Raw genomic sequence first — 19,068 nt, forward strand, 5'->3', positions numbered from 1 at the left:
GACAGGATAATTTCAGCTTTGTTTAAAATGGGGTTCACAAATTCACAAGGTCAAGGGATGCAGTGTTCTGGTTTGTGTTTAAATGAAATAAAATATTCTAAGTTTCATTGTGGACGCTGGGTACTAGTTTGGGTCCACTTTAAACAAGCATTATCTAAATCCAGGGGGCACGTAAATATTGGAGCTACTTGAACTAATGATTAGAGTAGAAGGAACAGTGGGTAAGGCTACATATTCCTATCGTTTCCCTGCTCTTTGCCCCTCCCACCCCAAGTCTGGGTCTGAATTTTATGGTCTATAGAGTTAGATTAAGAAAGGGGAAAAAATGGATTTCCCACAAATGCTAGAGAGGGGCATGTCTTCACTACAGCTCAGCATTCCAACGGCAATCCCTTTTATTTAGAAATATGTGACCACTTGTTGCTTCTCCCTTATTTTTCTTTTTCCCCTGAATTCATGCTCAATCTGCATCAGTATGTTTTGGCCATGTGTGTGTGTTTAATCCTCTTGTGAGAATCCTTAAAGAACGCCCAAAAATTTTCAGGAAATATCTCAAGGAAAGCGAACTTTTTAAACAGCTATTAAGTGCCAGGAAAGGGCGAACAGCAGCTCTCCCACCAACCGCCCAACCCCCAGCCAGACTACAGCTAAGTCACGTCACCAGCAGCCTGAGGCTTCTTGGCACGCGCGAGCCGAGGGTTGGGGGTGAGCGGTGACCCGGACGGACGCGGGCGGCGGGATCAGTCCCTCCTCCCAGACCTAACGGCTGGATTGGCTGCTGAGGGGATCCAGCCCCCCTTCCCCCGCCAGGCCTCTAGCCAGAGGGGGTAGAGGAAGAGGCAAGTATTGAGGTCGTCTGCTGTAGCTCTCCAATGCAACTGTAGGGGGAGGCAGGAAAGCGTTTACCACTCTGAAGTGTATCCCTTTGAAAGCCCCAAGCTGAGACGCGGTTTGACCAGAACGGGGGGATTTCTGGAGCAGAGGTCAGCCTGGGCAAAGGGACAGGGAGGGAGCGAGAGTGACCAGGCGGCCCTGGGTCCCCTTGCCCTGAGCTGGTCAGGCTGCCTTAGCCTGGCACCTCAGGTCCGAGCCTCACATGCAGGTGGTGGTCCTGGCAGACTGGTGGGGGGAACTTTGGGTGAGGACAAGACTGAGAAACTGTTCTGAGAAACTGAAGACGGAAAATGGGGGTGCGGGGACGGTTAGGATGGCCAACTGACAATTTGACGGGACGGGGTCGCACTTTGGATGCCTCTTTCTGAAGTGAAATACAGAAGAGACTCGTTCACAGGGACAGCATGAGGCAGAACTAGTAGGAAAATAGGGAGGTGGGGGCACGAGTTCTGAGAAGGCAGCTTTCAGTTCAATGTGAGGAAAATTTCCCTCAGAATTTTATCTGTTTGCAAGCGCAGGCTGCTGCCTCATCAAGCCATGGGCCATTTTTGTGGCGGCCATTCTAACTACAGATTGGTTGGTCTTTTGATTAGATATCGCCTCAATTTTTTTAATCCCCTTGACCCTTTATGATCCCTCTTAGCATTATTTATATAATTCTTTTATGGAAATGGAAATCCTCCATGCTGATACGGAGTCAGCTGATATGTTTTATATATATTTTTTGGTTTGTTTTAAATCGTAACACCTTATTGTCATGGATACGGTTAGTAGACTTCTATTGTGCATTTAAAACACATTAAGCTTAATTAAAATGCTAACAGTTAGAGGCCCTCTAGCTTCCAGCTTATCCCTCTTATAGACACAAGCCTTTCAACATAAAGAAATGTAATTGGAAATAAACCTCTTTTTAAAGCTAGTCAATATTCATAGAAATAGACTCTGAGGTCTTGAAGAGGAAAATTCTCCACTACTGAGATCGCTGAAAGTTTTTAAAAATTATTTTGCCAGTTTTTGTTTCCCTTCTTTCTTGTTTTGGTTCTTAAAAGCTGAGATGAAAATACCTGGTGAATGTTTTATATAAACAGACATATATATGGTTTTAAATGAGGAGAAAACAGTCCACTGTCATCCTCTTGTCTGATGTTAAAGGAAGAAAGTGATGGAAGCTAGAAAGGCCAAAAACAAAACAAAACAAAACATTTAGGTAGGTTAGAGAAATAATGCACATACTAAATAGTGTAAAAGTATAGGCAAAATTGCCCCCACTGCACACAAAAAAATTATTTCCTTGAAATTAGAGGATTTTAGGTGATATTATACAATTATAGAAAGCAAAACTACAAGTTTTAAAATAATGAACTCCTCTGTGCTTGGCACATAGTAGGCATGCATTATCCATTTGTTGAATATGCTTGAATGTAATTAAATCGTTTTCCCTTTTGTTTTAACAAACTGTCTCTTTGCTGAATGCTAGAAGTTTGATAAGTGTTTGTCTTCCTAAATTTATTTATTTTTATTTTTTTAGAGTTACTGAGAAAAGACTTCACAGTTCAACAGTGGCTTACCGAAATCACCTTTCCTGTATCTCTCATCTTCCCCTTTCTGCACAGCCTTTCCTACTCTTCAACTGCTAGTGCTGGTGAGTTCCTTACTAGTTTCATCATGAATTTTAAGACAATAGATAATACGACAATAAACATAAATATTTTTTCAGAGCTTCCAATTCCCCTAGCAGCCTTCATTTTCAGTCTGAGATCATCCACCAAGTACGTGACCTTAATACTTGATTGGAAACTCCGGGACTGTGTTGTCCGATGCAGTAACCACTAGCCACATGTGGGTATTTAAGAATACATAGGCAAGAAACACATTACATGGAAATCATTCTGAACAAAATAGCTGTCTTTACCTACTCTTTTTGAGCAAAAATTGTTTCCAAACTTTTTAGTGTCAAAAGTGTGATCAAGTGTCTCCTGATTTTTTCCATTGTGTTTGACAAGTGCTATGACCCTGCGTAGGTATTTCTCCTCCTGACTCTTTGGGGAAGAAGTGGTGTAGGGATTGATTTGGGGAAGAGGATTTTTGTCCCATCCTACCTCTTCTTCTGTTTCTCTGCTTGTTGATATTATCTGTATTATTCAAAGAACTGGGGCAGTTACATTTTGTTCATTATCAAGATTATTAAAATATTAAAAAGTAGTTGTAGAACTGAAAAATTAAAGAGCTGTGTTTTAGAAATGCAAAAAATAAATAGAATTAAACATTTATTTCCCAAGTCTTACTAATCACATTTTACATACTTAATAGCCCTATATGGCTAGTGGCTACTGTATTGAATAGTGCAAATATATACTATTTCAACATTGCAGAAAGTTCTATTGGGCAGTACTGTTTTAGAAGGCCTGTCAGCCTGTTGCCATTTTTGCTGTTTAAAGGAGATTTAGATTGAAATCCAGTTTTCTTGAAGGGTAAGATATGGGTAAACACAAAATGCCCTGAAGTAGTTCAAGAAGTGGCTATGCAAGGCAGAGTCTGAGTAAATTGGGCTAAGTGAAAAAGGGGAAAAGTAAAACAGCACCACACATCTAATTTGGTCCTACTTATTTAGGCTGGGAAAGTGAGTCCTATAATAAACATTTTTTTTTTTTTAGAAAGGGCTTTTGGCTATGATTTTAGACATTTGTTTAACATGGACATTAGAGATTTACATTTGTAAGGCATTTTTACATACATAGTCATAAAATTTAGTTAGAAGTCAGTAAATAGAAGGGAAAAACAGTTGATTCTGAGAGCAGCTGCACTACCGCAATCCTATGTTTTTAAAATTGTTATTATGTCATTTATATCTTCCCTAATGTGGGTTTCAAGAGCTGACTAATATAGTCATGGACACTGCAAGCTGCAACAAATTGGAGCCTCAAAACTTCCAAGACTAATAATGAATCACATTTCCATAAGAATGTTTTACATTCTAGAAAGATTTTCTTCTCATTTTTCTCTGCATGTTTGTACAAGACACTCAGGATATAGGTAAAGCAGCTTTTTTCCTCAAGATTCTTTTTCATCTAATTTTCTTTGGCTTGACTCAGATACTACCTGATGAATAAATCTGTCCCTTTTCCTTGCAGTTAAGCATAAACTCCTTAACATTTTCTTCCTGTGCCACTGGTCTTAAGTTAATTAACAACACGGTATGTTTTTGATCGTTTTTATTAGATTCACAATTTCTGTGGGATAGGAGTTGTGTTAGATTTATATTTGAATTCGTGTATTTTACTAAAGAGTCACTCAATAAATAATAGTTTAATTATTAATTATTGATGGACTAGTTTCCTCCAAACTCCCACTCCTTATAAGATATGCTAACAGAATTCAGTCTGTAGGAATAAATAAAGACTGAACTTGATTAAGTTCTATTATTTCATTCTTAGGTACTCAGATTATCAAAGCCTTAAACATTAACCCCCAGAAGATTATCTCTATTTATCCATTCTGTGACATGGCCCAATCATTTCATCTTTTCCAAGGAGATCCTACTGTGATATCTTCTCCCAGTGAAGTTCGTGTGTGGATAGAAGGTAAGATGTTCTCAAACATCTTAGAATCTTGTCTCTGAAGGTAACATTTCATCTTCTTTTACATACTCAGCTTCCCAGATTTCACAGAATATTCATACATAAAAACATATATTATTTTGCAAAAGTGCTTTAATATTAAAGCTTTGCACCTGAAATCTGTAACTTTAAGGTCACAACATTATGTCTTAATAAACACATTTCTAGAATAATTTCCTTGTCTTGATTAGTATCATATGATGAGTATGTTTCTTGTATGAATATTGGAATTAATGTATTAATCACATTTCCATTAATATATGAATGCATGATTTTGTACTTAATAGAATTGATATATCATTATTGGAAGCAACCAAACATTCTGAAATGACAGGAGATGAACAGTAAAATGCACTAATAGATACAATTTACATTCTTCTGTTGGAATGTTGACTGGAGAGAATTGATTGTATAGAAGAATAGGTGCAATGAAAGGAGTATTTAAGTGCAATTAACTTAATTTTATTATTAATTAAAATGTATTACATTTAATTGACACTTAGCCTTTGAGAACAAAAGCTATGCCTACCTCCATCACTTGTTGTTCACATTAATAAATACTCAATGAATCATATGTTTAACTGACCTAACAAGGAGAGATCCAAAGACTTCTTTTATCAGGTATCTTTATTAGTATCAAACTAAAGAGTATTTTGAGAAAGATTGGTAGTCTTTAGTGTTTTTTGACTATAGAAACTCTTTTAAAGATGATTAAGTACTATAAACCTTTCAAGTATTGCAGTGTTTTCTTTACGCAGTGATTAGTAAAGATGGTTTAGCATATTCTGCTGTGTTAAGTAAAATGCATTAGGTACCAAAAATATGTTATTATTACAGAATCATAGTATCTTTTAAAGTTTTAATTCCCCATCTATAACATAGCTTCAGTACAATAAGTTTTTTTCTCACATTAAGTTGAAATGGTACAGTTATCTGATACATCAATATATGTGAGAATTTATTATAAAATAATTTCCATTATCTCAAAATAATAATTTTAGTGCAGAATAATTTCAAAGCAAGAGGAAATGTCAGATTTTTTGGTTCATGTTTTGGTTCTGAGTTTTTAAATTTTTAATGTCATAAAAGTTTAAAAAAATGAAGCCAACCTCACTGAGTGGTTTAAGACCTTGGTTCCTGCTTTTGGAAGGAAATGCCACGTTTTCTCAATTGCAATTGCTATTTTTTTTCTTCTGTGAGTTATTTCCTTTTAATTTTCAGGGTTTGCATTTGCAAACTACTCAGAAAAGGACTAATGCAAGAAGAAATGTCATCCTCCCCTGTGCTCCCATAACATTTCCTTTGCTTTTCAAAGCACTTTCTGTGTGTTAATTGTGTTTGTGTGTGCATACATTTATGTGTGTGTTTATGCATGCATGTTTTATTTTTTATGTATCAAATTGCAATTTGTTTGAAGGATAGAGGTGATATTTTATTCATCTTTGTATCTAACAACACTCATTACAATTCCTTGCAAAGAATAGGTGCTTAGAAAATATTATTATTATTGATAACATAATGACTTTAATATTTCCCTTCTCAATTTTTCCTGTAAAAATTGCCCTTATGACCAAAAACTTTCAAGTTGTTACTCTTATTTATCTTTTGATATGGGCATATTTTATAACAGTAATTGTAAAAGAAAATAATTTCAAATAAGCAGGTCATAAATTATGGAGCATCTGACTGTAATGCTTTTAATTTTCTGATCAAATGTAAGATTAAAGACACTTTTCTTACTAGTATCTTAGCTTTGATTTGGCATTTGATTCATGGTGAATTACAATGTTATTATAAAGGTGGAAAAGTTTCTGTTATCTGAAGAGAAAACCGAAGATGATTTATAAAAATTTGATTTACTGAAGACCTTTTCCACAGTCAATTCAGAGGGAAGGAGTCAGAGCAGACCAGCAGTATTTAAACTGAAAATTCCTGGGGATTTGCAGGAAGCTGTTATTTTAGTATATCCAATATATTATCATGCTTAGTCAGGGATTATTACCTATATAACGCTGTCTGTTGAAGTTTGGGTGGAGTTTGAAGCTCATAATGTATTTTAAAAGAATGCTCTGGTATTGAGACTGCCAGTGTTTAGAAAAATCATTATTTAGTCTTTCATTTTGATTTGTTTTTTGGTAAAAGACTTTTCTGGATTTTGGTAGAGAAGAGAAAGTGTGATATAAATTTAATGGGTAGAACATCCTGAATCCACTGAAGGAACATAGGCTGAGAATTTGTAGACCTCACTTCTAGGCTTGATTGTACCACTAAACCCCACTGTGGTCTTAGAAAAGTCACTTGAAGTTTAGGAGTCAGGTTTCTTTATTTCTCAAATTGGCAATACAGTCATATTGTTTGAGAGATGTATTGGAATGAAAAATAAAAATCAATCATAACTAAAATATTTTAGGAGTGGAAAAGTACAAAATAAATATGAGATGTATTTTATCATTATTCTATTTATTTAATCCCATTATGAATTAAACTGTTATTATTATTATGTTTATGATGTAAAGTGTGACATAGAAAATTACACTATTAGCAGCACCAACATATATTGTTACTCTTTATGGACTTTCTTGAATCTTATAGGTTTGGAAGATTGTTAGCTCTATCTATAGATGGATTTTAATAACAAAACAAAGTAGGTGTACCTTAGCTTAGAAAACATTAGTTAGGGGATAATTTTCATTCAGAAAATATTTGTTAGTTTGAAAATGATGAATTAAACTGGGGAGCTTGCAAAATTAAAGAATTAAGAAAGATTATAATAATGTACACTTATGTACCTCTCTTATTCCTAACATACATTAAGATTGTCAAAATGATAGACTGTGCAGGATGTATTTGGTAGGGTAATAGTTCTGCTATATTGACTATGACAATATTGAATTTATATTTCTAGGGGAGATCTATGAATGAGCAGAAGGGACTGGTCAAAGGGTACAAAGTTCTCATTAGATTAGAGGAATGAGTTCTAGTGATCTGTTGTACATAATGGTGACTATAGTTAATAATAATGTATTGTATATTTCAAAATCGCTAAGAGTAGATTTTAAATGCTTTTACCACAAACATGTGTTAGGTGATGTATATGTTAATTAGCTTTATTTAATCATTCTAAGATGTAAACATATGCCAAAACATCACATTGTACCTATAAATATATGTAATTATTTATAAATCTAAAAGAAAATTTAAAAAATATATAAAAATGATAGATATCAAAACATCAGGAAAGACACCAAGTAATCATTACAACATATTCCCTGAAATAATTTAAAAAACCACATAGATTTTGGGAGAGATTGGGAATAAATCACCAGTTATGAAATCTGATGCATTAAGAGGAGAGAGAGTTTTTATTCTGAGGTAAGACTCCTTAAAATGCTTCTTGAATTGCATTTCTTAGATGACTGACTGTGATGTCTTTACCCTTGCATTTAAGCCCAACAGAATGCCAGTACAGTTATAGACATTATGGTGTCTACAGTTATAGACACTATTGACACCTTCTTCTTGGTCTCTGTCCTTATTCAAGGTATGGGGATGGGAATTTGTTCCAGATAATTTAATATGAGGTTGGGCTAGCTACAGCTGCTTCTAAAGCTGTGGAGGAAGGAACCTAGAGGAGAGTGGGGATATAAGATAGTAGTGGTATATAGGGAGGTAGGAATCCCTATAGAACTTGAACTAAGGTGGAGCTAAACTGGTATCAAGGTTTTTCTGGATTTTTAGTCTCATTTCTTGGTGTGTTTAAAGGAAGGTTGAGTGTATTGACATTACTTAATATCACACTGTGTATGATGATGTTTTAGCTCTGATATATCCATAACATAGAACTAATGAAGACTACTTGAAAGGTTAAGGAAATGATTAAGTAAACTGAAGTTATAGAGCTTTTCTCATACAAATTCATACCATCCCTACACATATCTTTTCATTGAATTCTTCATTGTTATCTTATGTTTATAATTTTAATTCGGCCACAAACACTTTGTTATGTAATGAACATGCCCCCTAATTCCTCAAGTTATAGTAAAAATAAGCCTATAATGTGATTTGTAATAAAATTTTGTGACTAGTATAAAATTTAAAAAGCACCCATGTATTATTATTGCCTTATGGGAAGTATGAATATATTTTCAAAAATATTATCCTTTTTTAAACAAAGGATACACAGGATAAAAATATTACTTTAAAAATTTATATTTTTAAATAATACAAAAGAGCTCTTTTTCTAGTGTTTGTTCTAGTACATCTTTTTACAAGAGGACATAGGCACCTTCCCTAGCAAAAGAGTGAGGAGACCAAATAGATATTTTCTCTACCAAATGGATTGTTCTGGGCCTTCCTCAGAACACAAAATGGCAGGACCTATGAGCAATGACAGCTTTTCATGCCCTTACTGAGGAAGAGCTTACATGCATATCATTGTAAGTGCCAACCTTATTTACTACCAGAAGTCTACAATACTCAGTGTCATAGTTAATGGTTGAGGTGACCAACAAGTACACTCATACAAAGCTTTATTTTATTCATTTTCTCTGAGGAAAAAAAATATCATTTTGCTTTGGGTTCTCCCTCCTTGAGGTTATTCCAGAATTCTTAAGTACCAATTCCTTCTACTTAGACCAGTTGTGTTAATAGAATTGAAAGTTAATACTCTAATGGATGCAAGGCGTAAGTGTTATATCAGTGCTGCAGCCTATTCTGAATGATCATAATCTTAATGTTTCTTTTTTCCAGCTTCGTTTAGGTATAATTGACAAATATAAATTATACAATTCAAGGTGTGCAATGTGATGTTTTGAGATATGCATACATTATAAAATATCACAATCAAATTAATAAACACATTCATCACTCAGTTACCATTTGTGTGTGTGAAAAAAACTTAAAAATAGAACTACCATATGATCCAGCAATCCCACTTCAGAATATATATCAAAAGAAATGAAGTCAGTATGTCAAAAAGATATCTGCAACACTATGTTTATTGTAGCATTATATTATTCATAACAGCCAAGATACAGAAACAACTTAAGTGTTCACTGATGAATGGATGGATAAAAAATATGATATTCATACACATGTACAAAAAAGGAATATTATTCAGCCACAAAAAGGAAGAACCTCTGCCATTTGTGACAACATGGATGAATCTGGAGGACATAATGCTAAATGAAATAAGCCAGCCACAGAAAGACAAATACTGTATGATCTCTCTTATATCTGGAATCTAAAAAAAAGTCAAAATTAGAGGATCAGAGAGTAGAATGGGGATTTTCATGGTATGGGAGGTGTGGGAAATGAGGAGAGGTTGGTCAAAGGGTACAAAATTAAAGTTAAAAGATGAATAATTTCTGGGGATCTAACATACAGCATGGTAACTATAGTTAATAGTCTATTATTCATTTAATGCTTCTTTAATGGTCTGCTATTTCAACTATTTTTTAAAATATCTCAAGGTATTGATAGGGTTATATTATTGTTCCTATTTTACAGATGAATATTTAGACTCAATAAGGTCAAGTATGTAGCCTAACATCCCTCTCACATTTATAGTATATGGCAGAACTGAATCAAGCTGCTATTTTGATTCTGTCCAGTGTTTTCTGTATTACATGGCTTTAGCTAGATTCTTCTAACATTTCCAAAAGCATCAACAAAACATGAAGCTAGAGATCTCTGAGATTCCTTCTGGTTTTGACACTTTATGTCTACATTATAATTTAAGTGTTAAGAGAGCTCCATTGACACTTAAGGAAACTCTTATTTACTGTTTGCATGAATCATTGGAGCATCAGCCAGTTTAAGGATTTACCTTTGGATGTATTTGTAAAGGGATGTAAGACAAGTCAGTTAAGCTAATTATATTGTGTCATATTCTTTTTTTATTTTAGCATATTATGGGGGTACAAATGTTTAGGTTATGTATATTGCCCTTTCGCCCCCTTCTGCCCCGAGTCAGAGCTTCAAGCATGTTGATCCCCCAGATGGTGCTCATTGCACTCATTATGTATGTTTTTACCCATCCATTCCTCCCCACTCCCACCTGCCCGACACCCCATGAATATTATTACTATATGTGCACGTAAATGTTGATCAGTTAATACCAATTTGATGGTGAGTATATATGGTGCTTGTTTTTCCATTCTCGTGATACTTCACTTGGTAGAATGGTCTTCAACTCCATCCAGGATAATACAAGTGGTAATAAATCACCATTGTTTTTTTGTGGCTGAGTAGTACTCTGTGGTAGACATATACCACGTTTTATTAATCTACTCATATATTGATGGGCACTTGGGTTGTTTCCACATCTTTGCAATTGTGAATTGTGCTGATACAAACATTCTAGTGTAGATTTTATATGATTCTATTTTATCTGCATAAATGCATGCAAGTATAACTTTATTTCATAAGATTGGTTGATCTATGTATAGTTTTTAGTACTCTGGGTATTATGTTACAGTTTATTGGTAAAGCATGTGATTTGTTTCTGCCAGTGACTGAATAAAGAGTTAAAGGACTTTTGGGGGGCAAGGGTCTATATTAAAACTCCTTCATGATTAGTAGTTCCAAAACTACTCACAGGAATGTCATGTACAAAATAGATCAAAACTAATTAACAAATCTATTTATTTACTGTATAGTGTTCATGCATTCACTTATTCAATATGCATTCCTTAGCACAAACTATCTACTAAGCACTGTGTTTGGCCCTCAAGGGAGTTCAGGGATGCATGACAAAACATCTTTCTATCCAGCTTTATTTCAAAGCTGGAAATACCATGATGGAGGAATATTTTCAGAGAAGCAATATGGAAAATATTCAAATGCCAATAAGCTCTGTTCAGATTCTGGGATAACAATCACCTTTGCACTCATGAACATTTTATTAATATATGTAGTGAGTTATTTAGAAAATGGAGAAACTGAGGCACTAAAAGTTTAAAAAATTTAATGCTGAGATCAATTATGAAGCCAACTAGTTGCTCTTAGTGATGGGTGTGAGCACATCTAGGCATTAGTTCCAGCTCACTATAGCATATGAGCCAGGGGCCTTATAGAAATTGTAAAAGAAGTAAATCAGTTATTTTGTAAAGATTTCAGAAGACTGTCTTTTTCCCTTGATGATCTTCCTAAGTCATTGGTGGTCTTTCTATTCACCTCTTATTTCTCATATTCTAACCTGTAATACAGGTTTTTTAAAAATTTTATTTCAAGAAAATATGAAAGTACGAACATTTTGGTTACTTATATCTTTGCCTCTCCCTAGCAAGGGTTAGAGGTATGCCCTTCCCCTCCACAATGCTCACCACATGATGAGCATTGGGGTCAGATGTGGGTCTAGCCCCGAATCCCTGGTGAACACCACCACCATTTGTAATACAGGTTATTTTTTTGTTGTTGTTTGTTTGTTTGTTTTTATTTCAGCATATTATGGGGGTACATATTTTAAGGTTTCAATAAATGCACTTTTCCCCCTACCCCGGCAAGTCTGAGTCTCCAGCATGACCATACCCCAGATGGTGCACATCTCACTCATTATGTATGTATATACTCGCCCCCCTCCTCCCTCCCACCTGCCCAATACCCTATTACTGTAGTACCTATGTGTCCACTTAGGTGCTGCTCAGTTAATACCAGTTTGCTGGTGAGTATATGTGGTGCTTGTTTTTCCATTCTTGGGATACTTCACTTAGTAATGAAGTATGGGTTCCAGCTCTAACCAGGAAAATATAAGATGTGCTATATCACCGTCGTTTCTTAGAGCTGAATAGTACTCCATGGTATACATATACTACATTTTGTTAATCCATTCTTGGATTGATGGGCACTTGGGCTGTTTACCACAGACTTGCAATTATGAATTGTGGTGCTATAAACATTCGAGTACAGGTGTCTTTTTTGTAGAGTGTCATTAGATCTTTTGGGTAGATGCCCAGCAATGGGATTGTTGGATCAAATGGTAGATTGACTTGTATCGCTTTAAAGTATCTCCATATTGCTTTCCACAGAGGTTGAACTAGTTTGCAGTCCCACCAGCAGTGTAGGAGTGTTTCTCTCTCTCCGCATCCACGCCAGCATCTATTGTTTGGAGACTTTTTGATAAAGGCCATTCTCACTGGAGTTAAGTGACATCTCATTGTGGTTTTTTTTTTTTTATTTCGGCATATTATGGGGGTACAGATTTTAAGGTTTCAATAAATGCCCATTTCCCGCCCCCTCCCCCCAAGAGTCTGAGTCTCCATCATGACCATCCCCTAGATGGTGCACATCTCACTCATTATGTATGTATATACCCGCCCCCCTCCCCCCTCCCACCTGCCCAATACCCTATTACTGTAGTACCTATGTGTCCACTTAGGTGCTACTCAGTTAATACCAGTTTGCTGGAGAATATATCTGGTGCTTGTTTTTCCATTCTTGGGATACTTCACTTAGTAGTATGGGTTCCAGCTCTAACCAGGAAAATATAAGATGTGCTATATCACCATTGTTTCTTAGAGCTGAATAGTACTCCATGGTATACATATACCACATTTTATTAATCCATTCTTGGATTGATGGGCACTCGGGCTGTTTCCACAGCCTTGCAATTATGAATTGTGCTGCTATAAACATTCGAGTGCAGGTGTCTTTTTTGTAGAGTGTCATTGGATCATTTGGGTAGATGCCCTGCAATGGGATTGCTGGATCAAATGGTAGATTCACTTGTATCGCTTTATGGTAATTTACTTTATGCCATTCCCTGCATTCTTATTTTTAAATCATGCAGGAGAAGTTTGTAACCTTCTCAGATTGGTTGCAATAACAGATGGAAGAGGGGAAGGAGTAAATACTTAGAGCAGTTTTAGAATCAGATTCAGCTATATTTGTCTTCTAGATTGAATACTATAAGGGGTAATCAGCATCTACGAAGACCCTCAGAATCAGCTAAACTAGAACACTGGATAAGTGTTAAAAACAAGGAGGAAGGTAGTTTGAAAAGCAATTGGAAAATAATTCTCATACAATACCCTATAATCAATGAAATAAGGGCTTAGAGAGTGAATGAAAGCAAGACTAAAATTTATACATAGTATTTTGTGCAGTTTTTTGCTGTTAGGAATTACGAAAAAGTGTTTTAAGTTTTCCACTCAAAATACAAATTCATTCAACTTCTCATCTTGTTTTATGAATCTTTAACATTTAATGAGCATAAACTTTTTCTCAGCATAGAAATTGAATTTCCTTTATGAGGATAGTGACATTTCTGAATGAGGAAAAAAATTGTGCCTCAAGGAATACCACAATTAGCGATATTTCTGGTAACATTTCTAGGTTCTATTTGTAGGCATAGGTACTGCCTAAGCTTCCTTAACATGTGGAAGACATCTCATTATTATGTAATTATAAAAGACAAAGGGCAGGCACCCTCTGAAACACTTGTTTATGGGTATAGAGTTTAATGTGTAGGATGTATGTACTTTTAGCATTTAAGTATTTTAGGTGGAATTGAGCAAAAACAATATTTTTTGGTGTTTCATAGATATTTATTTTGAGGGATAAATTTGTACAAATGATATTTTGACTATAAAATTCCAGTAGGCTCTGTTTATTCTCCAAATAAAAATATGCAATCTTGAATGAGAATCACATAGGAAAGAAGATGTGCATTAGTAAGGATATTGGAGTTCTGTGACCAGATGGTTGCACATTCTCATTAATGTGGATTATGTAGTTTCTAGTTCAAGCTGCACTAGACACAGTTCTCTTCCATTGAAAGCACATAAAATCATATTTCTTTGTGGAAAAAATGAACAAAAGAAAAAAGTTTACATACCAATAATAATTATTAAAAGTTATATCTCCATTTCCTGCCCTTCTCACTCAGTCTTTTCCATTTAATGTTGTAGTGTAAAAAGAACAGAGTTAATAATACCTTGTCAGGTGTCTGACACCATACAAGTCATTTAACTACTCTGAGCCTCAGTTTCTCATTGTTAAGTGAGAATAATATATAATTTGCCTGCCTCACAGAGTATTTGCAAAAATCAGAAAAGATGATAGTGTTCATGAAAGCACATTGTATATTGTAAAGTGCTGTATGTAAAATAACAGTTGTATTCTAACATTTGCATTCATTTAGGATACATTTTCTTGTTTACAACTATGGATATTCAGTGTTTCACATTTTTATTTTTCTAGTGCCAATTTTTTTTTCCTGGTGATATATTTATCTTGTTTTCACCCACTTTATTTCCCTCTGCCTGTGACTGTCATTTTTTTGCTCTTTTGAAATTCTTTCTGAAGAAATCAGTAATCAAAGCAAAATTATAGATCAACTTAGATAAAAGGAGGGGGTCGTCTAGGTGTATTTGAGGTAATGGAGTTTAGTTTGGTTTTTACTTCCAAAGAGTTGGTGGGGTTGTTGTGTTTTCTTTTAAAATCAGCTCATGTATGTGTGCCTTTGTGTTTTGGAAATTCATTTATTTTATTTTGTTCATAGAGTGCATAACATGCACTCAATTTAAGTGTATAGCTCAGTTAATTTTTACATATGTATATACTGTGTAACTCTGCAGAAAAAGACATACAACATTTTCAACATCCCAAAAGTTTCCCCTTTGCCACCTCCCAATCTCTAGTACTCCAGAGTTCACTAGAAGAGACAGCCCCTGACCTACAATGGTTTGAATTATGATTTTCAACTTTATGATGATTTGAAAGCAATACACATTCAGTATGCTTCCCAACTTACAATGGGGTTGTGTCTGGACAAACCCATGGAATATCTGTATTCTGTTTTAGTTTGCTAGGGATGCTATAACAAGATATCACTGGGTAACTTAAGCTACATTTACTTTTTATAGTTCTGGAGGCTAAGAAGTCTAAGATCAAAGTACTGGTATAGTTTGGTCCCTGGTGATGGCTTTTTTACTGACTTGCAGACAACTGCTTTCTCACCATCCCCTCTCATGGCAGGGAGAGGGAGAGGGAGAGTGAGAGTAACCTCTCTTATTTCTTCTTATAAGGGCACTAATCCTATCATGAGGACCTTACTGATATAACTTCATCTAAGCCTAATTACCACCCAGAGACTCCATCTCCAAATACTATCACATTGGGTGTTAGGACTTCAACATTTGAATTTTGGGTGGGACACAATTTAGTCCTTAGTATATTCTTACTTCTGGGACTATCAAATAGTTTTGTTTGTTCTTGAACAATGGAATGTTAGTTTGTGCTTTATTGTATATTATATTCAATAATACACCTGTGAGTTGTATCCATGTTGTTGCATGTCTTAGGAGCTTCTTCATTCTTATGCAGGGTACAGGCCAAAGTTTGTTTATGTATTTATTTATGATACAAACAGAGATATTATAATACTATAATAAATACATGTACTATGAATATTATTATACATATCTTCAGTTGACATACATCCTCATTTTTTCTAGAATATATCATAGGTGGGACTACTTAGCTATATGATAGGCATGTGCTTGGTTTTAGTAGGTACTGCCAAACAACTGTCCAAAGAGGTTACACCATTTTATATTCCCATTAACAATATGTGAGAGTTTCAGTTGCTTCACATTTTCACCAACACATTGAATTGTCAGACTTTTGTAATTTTCTTTCTATTGAAGAGAATGCGTACTTGTGAATAACAGTCTATTTTTTCTATAATAAAATAGTTATACCATCTTTCTTGTGTTGAAGTTATGCCTGCTATATGTTTCCTATTCCTTTACTTTCTATTTGTCCTTGTCCTTGTGCCTTAGCTGTGTCTCATAAGTAGCACATTGCACAACTTTTTAATACAGTATTACAATATATGCCTTTGAAATGATGAGTTTATTTTATTTGTTATGAAATTATTGGCATTTTAGATTTTTCACAGCTAGTTCCCTGCTTTTTCCATGCTTTTTCAATTTTCTTGCTTTGATGTTCTTTTAAATAAATATATATTAATATATCTTTTTCTTTTTACTAGTTTGACATTTATGTACTCTATTCTTTTGGTGATTGTTCTGTAAATTTAACTGTGAACAGTTAATTTTACAAAGTCTAAAATTGATTAACTAAATCCTTTTCCAAAGAATTTGGAACTTCAAAATATTTTACCTTCAGTCAGCCTTTGCTTGATTTAAATGATATTTTTGTGTAGTATTTTAGTTTGGTGCTTTTGATAACTCTCCAAATTTAGCATCATCATTTTATACAAAGATACATTTAACTTATACTCAAAATATTTAGTCGAACTCACGTTTCTTTCGTGTTTATATCATTACTTCTTTTTTTTTTTTTTTTTTTTTTTTTTTTTTTTTTTTTTTTTTTTTTTTGAGACAGAGTCTCGCTTTGTTGCCCGGGCTAGAGTGAGTGCCGTGGCGTCAGCCTAGCTCACAGCAACCTCAAACTCCTGGGCTCGAGTGATCCTTCTGCCTCAGCCTCCCGGGTAGCTGGGACTACAGGCATGCGCCACCATGCCCGGCTAATTTTTTATATATATATATATCAGTTGGCCAATTAATTTCTTTCTATTTATAGTAGAGACGGGGTCTCGCTCAGGCTGGTTTTGAACTCCTGACCTTGAGCAATCCGCCCGCCTCGGCCTCCCAAGAGCTAGGATTACAGGCGTGAGCCACAGCGCCCGGCCAATATCATTACTTCTTTTACCTCAGACCTTCCTGGGCATTGTTCTGTTTTTTCCTTAAGTTTATCTGCTGGAAGTTCACTTAATGAAGGCTTGGCAAGTCAGAACTTGGGATTTCTCTATCTCCTACCCATGGCTCTTCACTTTGATACAATTTTAAGATTACATGTGGTTCCATAACTAGTTCTTCAACATTACATTCTTGCATAGGTCCTCCTGATAGGGGTTGCCATTCTTTCTGGGTGAAGTGCACAGGTAAATCTTCAAATAAGAATGACTCCTATCTATAATGTCATTTTCTTATTGTCCAAGCTAGGTAATTAGCAAGTCTGAGATCTGTTATATTTGTGTTTCTTCTATCTTTGATCTGAAGCTGTAGGATGAGATCTTGGCTAGGTCTTCTGCACTGAGAATTAATTCTTGGGTCAGGTCCTCCTTTATTATCTTACATGAGCAGGTTTATTTCTAGAGAATCAGGACTTGTGGACTTGACACTTTCCTGCATTACACTGCAACTCTCTCTGTAGCTAGCAATGCTCACAATTATTTTCATAAGGAAGAGGAAACCTTTATTCTTCTCCAGTAATCACAGTCTTCATCAATTTACAATAAATTCTTTTTATTTAGCCATGGATTCTATCACTTCATTCTGACCTGACCTGGTATCATAGCTGAGGACATCCAGGGATACCTGTATCATATGAGGATAGCACCACCTTTTAAAAATCAATAAATATGTTGACATCAACTCCCATGGGCCTCCTATGTCTGACACCAGAGGACAAAGAATTGCATGATATCCTCTAATCAGCTCTTGACTATTCCTTTACCAGTTAAATTGTCTTGAGAACCTCAGGGGATCATTTAGCTTATCTCAACAAGTCATTGTAGATTGTCAAAGAAAATCCATGACTATCTGTGCTAACCTCTAGTTTTCCCAGGCAAGTGAACAACTTCTAGATTTAAATCATAAGAAAAAGTTTGGAGTAAAATGGTTGCTGTTGCCCAAAATATCACCTGATGGACAGAAGAATAACAAGCTATCAAACCCTTTGTAACTCAGAATATTGGGTAGCATTTAAAAAAATTTAAAAAGCATTTTCTGTTCTCTAAGCTTAGTCATATTTTTCAGGATTTAAATGCTTTATATCTTGGTATATGAGGGTTTGGCAGAAGCAATAGTTCACGTTTTGATTCACTTTCTTTTTTTTCACGTGTAATTCAAATAATATACATAATAAGTATAGACCATAATATTCTGTTTCTTACTGATAATCACAAACTAGTAATGGGTACTTAATTACTTGGCTCACATAGCCAGAATGCTGTACTCTTGGTGAAACAGTTTCAGTTTTATAGTAATACTTTTTTCTCATGGATAGAGTAGCCTTTTGACAGCATATCCCAGAGGTATTAGTGATCTCACAGGATGCTGAGTCTATTTTGTTAGAGTCTTATGTTATGTAAATGAGCTCATATAATTTTAGCTGTTTTCCCTTGTGTTGATTCTCTATTCTTTCTACTTTCCCCCTTGCTTCCTACAGGAATTTGGTTTTTGAAAATAGTGTTAAGGAAATGGAGGAAGTACATAGCAGTGGGTGTAGCAGAGATTGTTGTTTATTCATAAGCACTGAGTTGTGTCAACCCCAAATCCATGTGTTGAAGCCCCAAACCCTAATGTAACTGTATTTAGAGATAGGATCTTTGGAAGATAATTATGGTTTAATGAGGTCATAAGTATGTTGCCCTAATCCACGGGTAGGAGTAATATCCTTACAAGAAGAGGAAGAGAGACCAGAGTTTGGTCTCTCTCTCTCTCTCTCTCTCTCTCTCTTTCCCCCTCTCCCCTCTGTTGTGTGTCATATAAGGACATAGTGAGAAAGTGGCTAAATGCAAACCAGG

General features: G+C 35.2%; 1 long non-coding RNA gene across 1 annotated transcript in view; it reads left to right on the forward strand.

The window, feature by feature from the left end:
* Positions 1-2,435: 2,435 nt before the first annotated feature.
* Positions 2,436-19,068, forward strand: part of LOC142865862 (uncharacterized) — a 102,357-nt gene continuing 85,724 nt past the window's right edge. The window contains exons 1-2 of the long non-coding RNA XR_012915951.1: positions 2,436-2,536; positions 4,425-4,475. This is a non-coding gene — a long non-coding RNA (uncharacterized LOC142865862). The remainder of the gene's footprint in view (positions 2,537-4,424; positions 4,476-19,068) is intronic.

This window comes from Microcebus murinus, chromosome X (genome assembly GCF_040939455.1).
Source record: "Microcebus murinus isolate Inina chromosome X, M.murinus_Inina_mat1.0, whole genome shotgun sequence".
Lineage (NCBI taxonomy): Eukaryota > Metazoa > Chordata > Mammalia > Primates > Cheirogaleidae > Microcebus > Microcebus murinus.